At 39.0% G+C, this 9,993-nt stretch overlaps 3 long non-coding RNA genes across 3 annotated transcripts; all 3 read left to right on the top strand.

The window, feature by feature from the left end:
• The first annotated feature begins 2,287 nt into the window (after positions 1–2,287).
• LOC118112398 lies at positions 2,288–3,980 on the top strand. The gene is made up of 4 exons (XR_007032828.1): positions 2,288–2,373; positions 3,013–3,216; positions 3,594–3,791; positions 3,882–3,980. It is a non-coding gene; the product is annotated as an uncharacterized LOC118112398 (long non-coding RNA).
• A 161-nt stretch (positions 3,981–4,141) lies between these two features.
• Positions 4,142–5,725, top strand: LOC118111861. The gene is made up of 4 exons (XR_007032827.1): positions 4,142–4,198; positions 4,766–4,852; positions 4,978–5,066; positions 5,560–5,725. It is a non-coding gene; the product is annotated as an uncharacterized LOC118111861 (long non-coding RNA).
• Positions 5,726–7,497: 1,772 nt separating this feature from the next.
• On the top strand, positions 7,498–9,480 carry LOC118112512. The gene is made up of 3 exons (XR_004697233.2): positions 7,498–7,606; positions 7,944–8,087; positions 9,380–9,480. It is a non-coding gene; the product is annotated as an uncharacterized LOC118112512 (long non-coding RNA).
• Positions 9,481–9,993: the final 513 nt, after the last annotated feature.

Genomic DNA, 9,993 nt, shown 5'->3' with positions numbered 1-9,993 from the left:
GTAGTTACGAGAGATTTTCCTGTTATTCACAGATTTCCAGAAGCCTAGTGTGCAGACCTTAACCCCTGCTGTGAAAATGGATTTGCTGCCCTTTAAATAGACACTTTGTATGTATGTGTGTGTGTGTGAATAGGTTCTTGAAGTATAGTTTTATATTTTTTGCATTTTTAAGAAAAGTCTTCAACAAGTGAATAACCCCCGTCTCAAATCAGATCTGATCAAATATCTTAAAAGCAGTGGCAGAAAAAAAAATGCCATCTGTGCTTTCAGACATTTGTTTTTTTCTCAAGAGTGAGAAATAATCTGAGGAGTGAGTGTCTCATTAATCCCTCAATCCCTGAAGAGTGGAGGGATTCCCATCTCATGAAAACAATGTTCAGCACACAGAGAGGGAGAGACAGGGAGATGGAGGGAAAATGGATATAACAAAAACATGGTGATAAACAGTGAGAGAGAGGGAGGGAGAAAAAAAATCAGACGACGGATTTTGAAATTGCCTCGTGCCAACTCTGCTTATTATATTTCACATCTCATTATGTGGCTGGGGCTTTTTTGGAGATGGCTGTTTGTCAGTCGCTGTGACTGGAATAACAATGATGGCAGGCTTGTGTTTCTGCTTCATTTGCAGGGAGAAAAGACACCGGAACTTTTCCCTGCAGCTGCGACACTAACACCAACAAGGTTTTGTGTCGAGCACACCGCACAAACAGCACCGAGGTTCATACTGTACCTTTGACCTTTAGCATCTTGATATGTGAGTAAGGGAACTGTTTCACGTGAGTGTCGTTCTCTCATTGAAAGTGGAGTTTGGGAATGTAAGAACTTAAAACCCTTGTCCGAAATGGCAAAAAAAAAAATTGGAGGCTTCATCTTTCTGTTAAAGGATTTTTCAACATCTCAAACATACACGATGTATGTTTTTCAATGGCTGCATTCGATTATAGTTAGAGCTGCAAACCCTTTATTCTTATCTCCAACCAATGCAAAGCCCTAAATACATTCCCTTATCATTAACATCAAACCTATTACCCTCAATCTCCATTGTGTCACATTCTGTGTCATGTTCTGTCACTGAAATAGCTGTTGTTAAATGTTATTTTAAAGGAACAATCTCAGGCACCAGATCAAAGCCATCGCTGATGGGGGTTATACAAGCCCCCATCTGTTCATCAACTGTTCAGTAAATACAAGATGAGGCAGAATAGCAATTAAACAGTGTACAGCCGTAAATCCACTTTTAAAGGACCTGTAAACATAAAGTGAAAACATTAAAAAAGTCACTAAAGCAAAAATATATCACAACATATTTCAAGGACCTACCTGTATGCAGAAGAGAAATAGTCTGAATACATTTTTAAATGAGGGCTTTCATTTAAATTTTTAGTAGATTCATTTCTAAAGAAAAGCAATTTTTGAGTCATCATGTGAACAGACAGATAAGGCAATCAAAACATAACCTCCTTGGTGGCAGTTATTAACTGTTCAGAGTTGCACCATACCGGTCTCTAGCTGGATCCCACCTGGTAGCATGTTGGGTCTCACCAACGTCACTGCCGACCCTGACCCCACCAGGGCAGTGCAGGGCACTTCCACCGGGACAGAGACATAGCAGTGAACAGTCCATGGCCTGGGCTGTCATCTGCTTCTGCAACCCAGTCTCATCAGAAAACGTACACCACCTACGTTGGTCCACTTGGAAAAACGTAGTATTCTCACAATTTGGCCTCTCAGATTGTGAGATACCTACGTTTTTGTCTGCCCATTGTTTTGCATTGGCCTGTGCCCACGTCACGTGACTCTCAAGTTCCCGTCTGCGAAAACGAAAACATGGTGGACATTCCTTGTATTTTCAGATAAAAATGTCATTTTATAATATAGTTTGGGCATTAAAATACATTCTGACACCATTTCTAGCAAGAAATATGCTCTTTGTTTTCCACAATCTTCAGCCAGTTCATGCTTACGATCTATATTTTATTAGTTATCACGAATATTTTTCAGATCTCGCCAGAAAATCGTAGTAATGTAACGTTTATCGTTGCTATGGTGGTTGCTGTGAACGCTGCCATGCCGTAAACCACGCCGTAGCGTGCTGTTTGAATCATCGTCCGCGCGCTGGCGTCGTTCAGTGAGCGTGAACGTTATTCACGTTATTTGATATTAATATTTGATGATAGATTACACCTCTAATTGGGATCTAAGAAGTCCCGCAACTACATTCATACCGAGGCGGCCCGAAGGCGCATGCGTGAGCGGACCTGTCGTGTGACTTTCGTAAATAAAGTTTTTTTAACTTTCCGGTCCATTTAACACAAAGCTACGTCATAAACATGGAGCGCTTGGAAGACGACGATGTTATAATCCTTCTGTCAGGTAAGTAGTTTATTTTGTTTTGTTTTTAAATATTGTAACGATCTGGGTTTACAGTCCGAGTGCTGACACAGCGAATCTGGAGTCTGTCGATACAGACAATGGATGCTATTCATTTGCTAATATTCTATTGTTTGTACTCAGGCTACGGCCCATTGTAGCCTGTGTTACCTGGGATGTGAATACATGGTTGGTGAGACCAGTTCCAGACGCTTAGCTCATCATTGAGGGACGCTACAATATAAATATAAACATAAACAGATAATGTAATGGTATAAGGAAACTAACAGAAACCACGAATCAGCCCATAAAATAGTTGTACACGATACAGTGTAGGGTGCAGGGTGAAAGGCCCATTGTGGGGCCTTCACTATACATTCATTCTAAGTTTTGAGAGCTTCCCTATTTTTGGAGTGTGATAGTTTGATTTCGTCTTTCAAATTAAGGGTGGTTTATGATTGAACTTTGATTTATGAATGCTTTAGATTAACAAGGGATGTATTTGTCTACCATTACTCCACAATATCAGATCAATTTGGTTTAATTTATAGTATGCAATATGACAATAATGTTTTCAAAACAAGATGTTGGAGCTATGATACATTTTAAGTAACAATTGGTATGTTCTGTTTTTTAATCAAGGAGGATCCAAGTGAAGCTACAGGAGTTTCAGCAACGTCAAAAACTGGGACCGAACAGTTTGTTTTGCTTGATGAGGAACAGGAAGGGCAGCCTCTCCCAAAGAGAAGGAGACCTGGAGAGAAACAGAAGCCGGGTTTAAGCCACTGCCACCATCCACATACATCGAGGAAGATGAGGGAGAGAAATTCTCCTACCATTAAAGAGGTACTTTTAAGTTACATACCACAAACACCATTTTATATAATATACTAAATATAATTTTTTTATTAAATCCCCAAAGTACGCTGGGTGAAATATAAGTTAATATCACACTGAAAGAATACCTCCGCTGACTAACGTTGATGTTACTGGAATTTAGTACATCAAATTATTTTTCCCTTGCTTCCTAGAATGGTTGATTTTTGACCAAGCATGCTTCCCTGCTGTGATTGTTCAACTGGGAAAACAACTTTTTCCACAGGAAGGCAAGTAAATTTGATTGGAAGGAATCTAAATGTTTTTTGGGGAAAAAAATGTATGCAGTAATGTCATTTAAGATTGCTTGTGCATTGAAATAATTGCTTTTTGTCTTTGAATTTCAGGGCGATACACTCAAAGACTTTTTCAGTGGACATTGCTGATCTAGTTGAAAGTGGGTACTGGCCAGCAACAGTCAATTTTAAAACCTTGTATGCAGTGGATTGGTTCACTAAATATGAGGATCTCAAGATTGCGGCTCTGGGAATGTCACGGCAAGCTTTTGTTAGCATGCCTGAACATCGCACAAAAGTCTTAGGTCGGTGAGTATAAATGGAACTAATTACCCACTGCTTGCAATATGTTTCCAATATATTTACTATAATATAGTGTTGGATTTTGTCTTTTTCTAGCAGATTAAGATATGTGGGGATACCATGCAGAATGCATTACTGGAATAGACCTATGCCAAATTTGAAGTTGAGAGGCTGTCTCAGGTGCAGCATTCAGTGCCCTGCACACCCTCCATGTTGGCTTTTGCAGTGGATGGGATCCGTAAACTATACGGCTTTAAGAGCCAACCAGGTAAAAATTTAGAGTGCCATAAACAGTACATTTGTAAATATGTATATATTTTTATATGTTTGAGACTTGATTGATTTTTGTTGTTCTGTCCAAGGATTCTGAGGTGTCTTCCTTGGTTGACTACATCCATGAGACGACAAAACACGTAGTTATATTACATTGTCCCTTATTTTACGACGCAACGTTTTCTTGTACCCTACCAATTTTATTTATGAATAATGATGTTTGGAAAGTAGAAAACAAAACCCCACCACCTTCTGAATTTATCCTTCTCCTACGCACCTGTCGCCTGTCTCACGAAATAGATGTGCAAAGTTTTCCTCTGTTATGTATAATGATGACCCCATCAAACATCATGTTAGCAATATTTACACCTTTTAATTTATACTGTTTATTTCTGTCTACATGTGTGAATTTGCCTTCATTAGTTTTCGAAAAGAGCGATGTTGTATCGGTCAGTGGGCAGCAACACGAGAGACTCACTAAGTCTGTAAGTAGACGAAGGCGTTGAGGTTGCTGTCGGCCATTGTTTTTTTGCTTAAGGGACTGAATATGTTCCGGGCAGAAATATTTGCACTTCCTTATATCTACAAAACTGCTTGCTTCACAGACTGCAGTTTTGTTTTGCTCCGATGTGGTGTGCAAATACTAGCCGTATCTGCAAAGGGTTGTGCAGCATTAACATTTTGTAACTCTGATTTTGTTTTGACAGACTGTGCAAAGGACCTTGAGAACATCACCACTCTACAGGAAGACACAGTCCAGTAATGGGTGTCAGATGTTCAGCAGTGGACGACAGGTACTGTGGAAAATGTATGTCATTGTTGCACAATGTCCTTTGACTCTGTTTACACAAGGTCTACACAAAAGGTTTGATTGTAAACTGATATTGGCACTAATTCATTTTATTCTCCTCTTCACAAGGACCAACCAATCAAAATGACTTACAGAACGCCATTGAGGACTCTATTTGAGCATTAAGCAGCAAAGATTTCAGCTGTATCGTCAGGCTGGTGAGACAACAAGATGCCAACTTTAATGCCAATTTCTTTGTGTAACATACTGTGACAAAATGTATTGATTACTATTTGTAGATTGTAAAAATAGCTAACCCATTTATATAAAAACAAACTAGAATTACTGCACTGGGTATGACTCCACTAACCAGTGCAGTTTCTGTGTACATATCTCTACATACTTTTTCTCATATAAATGTCACTGTAACCTCGACAACTGAAACCGTAAGATGAGGTCATTGTGGCCTTGACCTTTGACTTTAAGGTAAATAGTCAGATGGACAACCCGAAACATACAGTTATGCCTCCGGCAACTGGCTATTGCAGAGGCATTAAAATGTTAGTGTTTGGTTTCACATTCTAGATGGCAATAAGCAGAGACATCAACTCAGGAAAAAGATTTCTGTAGAAAAGAAAGCCTTGTATGTGTATATATACATACACACAAACGCACTATTAAAACGTTTTGTTTTTTATCATATATTCTCAGGCAGTACTGAGGCATTTACGGAGACGGGACATGAGGGTCTACTCTGTGTGCTCAAGAGAAGATTGCACAAAGTTCAAGCTCAGCAGGCTGCAGTGGGTCCGACATATTCTGGAACGCCAACAATGTCTTTGGATGGCTCCTCCTCTGAAGAGGAAAACATGGAGAGTTACTTCTTCGCTGCTCAAGAACTGAGATGCTGTGATTAGGTAAACGTGTGAATAACTCTGTTGCTGCACTGCTACTGTTGCTACTCCTGGCAGCCTTAGGAAGGCCTTAGCTTTGTGTTGGGTAGCTGTTAGCTTTAGCATAGCAATCATAGAGGGAACCATCTTTAGAATTTAACACTATGGTTTGTTTGTGTCCTTCAGTTCTTCTCAAGTGAAGCTGTACCACTGTGCTCCAGCTCCACACTCCCTCCTGCAGCCTCCGCTCCTGATGCTAACCTCCTGTCTCCATCACACCAAGCAGCAAACCTGGAGTGACAGAACTTTCTCCATAGCTGCCCCCTCCTCTGAAACCCCTCTCCCAAACACTATTTTTGTATTTTTGCATGAGAATTGTTGATCATATCATTTCCAGCAACTGCCTTAATGTAATTTTTGTGCATAATAAATGACATTGATCATAACATATTGGGATTTCCTTGCACTTCTACACCATGTTATTGGCAGATAAGATGCTGATTGAGTTAAAGCAGTGAATGCTCTGCTTTAAGCAAAATAAACACAAAAGGATCAAATGGATTTGAAGTAGAATGGGCACATTACATTCTGTAGAGAGTACCTCAGCTACTGAAGTCAGAAAATTACTTTCTTTATCTGAGGTTTCAGTCATTTATAGTCACAGCAAAGCACACAGGTCTGGTTGTCTAAGTGGCGCCCATATCATATTGTTTAAGATGTGTAACATCAAGCTTGTGTATCAGTGCTAAATACATCCAGTCATAAGTCAGAGTCCACCCTCGTTTACACTAAAATTAGGTGACCCAGATGTTTCACAATGCAATCTGATAAGGTCATATGAGAAACATTCTTAACATCAAAGAAATGAACACAGCAGTACAGCAATAGATGTTTCACTTTAAATCAGTAGCTGGTAAGCGGTAATGAGGCAGGGGTTTCTATCAGAAATCATTTCTGGGACATTACTTTAAAAGATCTCCAGTATAAGCAAATATGTTCTAAAATTGGTTTACATCCAAGTGTGAGGCTGTCCCACCACTTGAGTGAAGCTATAGTCCAGGTATGAACAGTCAAAACCTCAAATCACACCCAGTACGGTATGGTTCAGGTGACAGTAGGTGGAAGGTGAAGGTCATTTCCATGAGCTCAAGAGAAACAATGTGACGTCTTAGTAGTTCATATTTGGGTCCTCTTAAAACATGCACCCACTAGGTACTCTATACTGTAATCCTGAAAACCAGGGACCATGCTGCATTGGGGTCTAGGGGAAGGGAGTAGCAATGTTAAAAATCAAAGGGAAGACTGTGATATGAAAAGTGTTTCACAAGGAAAATTAGGTCTACACTTGCCCAAATTGAATGCAGATATATGTATCAAGTCAGATGGATACCATAGATTTATACAGAGTCAATGTCATTGGTAGTGAAAGTAGAAAATGAATACACTAAGATACATACAGTATGAACACATAAAAATGTTCAGAAGTATTCAAAATATATCATGCAGAAGAGTATTGGTGTAAGTATATGGACATAATATATGGACACAAGTATAAATATTGTTGTGAGAGAATACATAAGTAGTCCAGAGAGTATGTACACAGTGTGTGTGGGGGAGGGTGGCTGCAAGTTAGGGATGGTGGTGGTGGTGGGGGCCTGTGGGATGACGAAGTCATCACCCGCCCTACTCTCCCTCTGATTGGCTAGTAATCCTGATTGGCACCAGAGCTATGTATTGGTGTTTAGGAATGAGGACCGTCAGAGTTAGGGTCAGGGGTTAGCCAATCAGAACCAGAGTAGGGGGCGGGCATTGTCATCATCGCGGGAATCCTGACACGCTCCACAACAGCTGATGCTCCTGGACAGGTATGGGACGAGCAATTTTACTATTTCAATATTGAAAAGTATTAGGCATTTGTTAATAATTACCATGGAGCAGAGTTTATATTGGTTCCTAACGTTTCAGTTTGGTGTGAAACGTTAGGAATGTATAGTATAGTGTAGTGTGTATGTGTATACTAACTTGAATGTGAAATCTCAACATATAGCTCAGTCTACTGCAAAGTCATAAACACCACATTTAAAGCATAGATCAAATTAAGTTGTATGGATGTATTTTATTTATATGTATTGAAAATAATGAATATGCTAGTATGCACCACAAAACATTACTCTGATATTAATGTGTTTTTGTTCCATTGAGGTTGGAGTAACCAGCATCCCTCCACTCACCAACCCTCCATCATCCCTGCCAACCAGCCACCCATCAGCCAACTGGCCGCTTGTCCTCTCAAACAACCCTCCACCAGTCCTGACATGCAGCCTCCCAGTGCCATGTTGAATCAGGGTATGTTGTGGTGACATTTTTAGAAAACGAACACAATAACGTATTTTTACTAAGGTGTTACACAAGTAAATAATACACACATGTAGGTCAGAGTAACTAACCTTTGAAATCTTCCTAAAGATGACTGATGTTTGTGAACTTTGTTTCTACAATTGTCATGACACTACATCACATTATGTAAATGGAAATTTGTTTTGTTTTGCTAGAGTTGTGATATTGTGGTAATACATTGGAGTATTATATTCATATATATATATATATATATATATATATATCTGAGTGTGTGAATGGATATGATCCCTAAAACTGAGCTCATCATTCATGTTTACTCTTTAGATTTTTTATCTTTTCACATATTTTTAGTGGATTTGGACTCACAAACATATGTCGTAGGGCGACTAAAGTGAGAAAAGTGAGCAGCGGAGTCTGTGTTTGTGCGCCGTTACCTTTCCCTCAGATTCTGGGACTATATTAAAGAAGCTGTGCAATTCTTTTATATAATCATCCATTTATAGACATCAATTTGGCCCGGGACAAGCGTGATTACTAACAATTTTTTAAGGAGGCAGTACGAAATTTGACAGAGCCGGCGCACAATGAACTGAATATCTTTAATTTATTATCTAGGGCAGCAGGGCTCCATCTAATTGGCCAAATATATTGACATGCAGAGCGTGAATACATGGCACATTGAACACCATTTATCGCAGTCCAAGCAGTCTTTTGTGATATGTACATCGCCCATGTTGATATTGCGATGACCGTAATTTTTAGATATCTTGTACAGCCCTAGTGTCTATGATTTAAAACCCATAAGCATGATCTGTTTTTTTCCCTGTTCTAAAGCCAAATAAGGTTTGCTGCCATCTAGTGGTTATTTTTTCCAACCAGCTGAATAGTTAATGGGTTTGAAGTCATCAGCGGATAATGAGATGAAATGTTGCTGGTCAACGTAATCATGTTATTTTTGCTGATGATAAAGCCAAGGGGAATCATGTCAAGTTAAAAGTGCACAGGAAGGAACCCTGTGGAACCCCAAACACTATTGTTTTTGTTGGAGTGGAAGTCGACTGTTAATCGATTAGTTGTTGCAGCCCTAGATTGACACACCCAGTTTTTTAGCATTTCCAGTAGGTTCCCATGATCTCCATGATGCATGTGCTAAATGCATAGCTCTGGTAGGAGTATTAGGATGTTCACTGACAATTGATTATCAAATTGTGCAACAATGCTAATATTAAAATATATGAGGTCAGATTGAAAGTAAGTGTACTCTTGTTTTGCTCTTTCAGAAGCAACCATTCAATCACTGGAGGAGAGAAGTATTACCCGGTGAAGAAGGTACTGAAAAGCAAAAGGTTGAAGGTTTTATTTGTTGTAATTTGAGGTCAAAAAATGTAGTTGTACAAAAAAATGTTGTACTACAGAGATACTAACTGTATTTACAATCACCACAACTTCAAACTGTAAAGTCATCTGACCATAGGTTTGCTTTTAATGGTAAACATGTTTTAATGTGTTTCAGGGGAACGTAATGGACTGGTGGAGCGGGAGCCCTGTTCCATGTGGTATGTACAATGTCTCTTAATGTCTTCTTCCTTGTCAAGTTTTGAATTCCATTCAATGCTAATGTAAAAAAAAATCTTGGTTAATTACAGTGGGAAGACGTGGCGCTTGCAGTGTGTGCCAAAGGAGAACACCGGGAGTTGACATACATACACACAACATGAATATACACAAAACGCATACACACACACAAATGTGACATAAAAGGTTCAATGTTAAGTGTTTATTTTTCAAGAGTTTTTGTTAATATTACTTATATATATATATACATATATATACACATATGTATACACGTATATATACATATATATATACATATATATATATATATATATATATA

This window comes from Hippoglossus stenolepis, chromosome 7 (assembly GCF_022539355.2).
Source record: "Hippoglossus stenolepis isolate QCI-W04-F060 chromosome 7, HSTE1.2, whole genome shotgun sequence".
NCBI lineage: Eukaryota > Metazoa > Chordata > Actinopteri > Pleuronectiformes > Pleuronectidae > Hippoglossus > Hippoglossus stenolepis.
Note: the sequence above shows the minus strand (reverse complement) of the source record. Positions and strands in the feature narration are given on the sequence as shown.